Source organism: Poecilia latipinna, unplaced genomic scaffold (genome assembly GCF_001443285.1).
Source record: "Poecilia latipinna isolate Pla-1442-1.1 unplaced genomic scaffold, P_latipinna-1.0 Scaffold615, whole genome shotgun sequence".
Taxonomy (NCBI): domain Eukaryota; kingdom Metazoa; phylum Chordata; class Actinopteri; order Cyprinodontiformes; family Poeciliidae; genus Poecilia; species Poecilia latipinna.
Window position 1 is genome coordinate 167,158 of NW_015113231.1, and position 1,007 is coordinate 168,164.

The window sequence follows — 1,007 nt, forward strand, 5'->3', positions numbered from 1 at the left end:
GAGTGAATGCCATGAAGCCCACACTGAGATGTAAGCCAGATTTGAATCAAGCAGAAATGGGTAGGAAGGCAGTGGCCAGGCTAGTTATTTGCTGACCACTTTGAACTACTCATTGGTGGAAAATATAACAACATATTCTTGCATCTGAGGCAAAAGGCTACGCGGGCCCCTGAAAGTGCTCAAATTCTCAGACACAATATCCACCCCAAAGCTTCCAGAGTATAAATTATATTTATTAACAATAAAGTTACATTTAAATGTGCTCTTACGGTTTCAGAACACTGAACTTAAAATGATCTTAAAATTGTAGGATTTAAAAAAAGGACAAATGTCATACAGAGGAAAGTACTTTTATATATATATATATATATATATATATATATATAGTTCAAGTTCAACGGCAGCTTTCAATGCTGCCTTTCTCCTTTTCTCATATTCAGGTTCCGTAAACAGCTTTTTCTCCACTTGCTGATCCTCATTTTGTTGCGTTTCAGAGATCTTCTCTTCTTCAGTGGCCTGGCGCAGTTCGGAGATCACAGTTTCATCTGTATCCACCTTATACCTAGCCACCATGAGGCTTTGCGTGATTTATGGGTGCGACTTCCGCTGCTAACCGGAACCGCCATTTGTTTACATGTTAGCAACTCGCTAACCGTCTTAGTCAGAGCTTTGAGGCTATAAAATATGTGGGAACACCAGCGGCAATATTGCCATCCCTCCCCGATGGCAACTTGAAGAAATGTCCGCAAATAACCCGCACTAGCAAAGTTAGCTAATTCACTGACTCGGTTGCTTCGGATGCAGATACGGGTTTTCTTCCCTGGGCTTTCTATCCACACAATGAAATGAGCACACGTAAAGCATTTCTGGGTTCTCTGTTCAAGTTCAGAATTTTTCGCCAAATTCCTTTTGTTTCCTTTTCTGTCGGTAGGCGATGAAAACGACCGCCTTTGTTTTGGGAGCATATGTTCACCTGTTGCTGCCACAAATTAAACTTGGTCTGACTA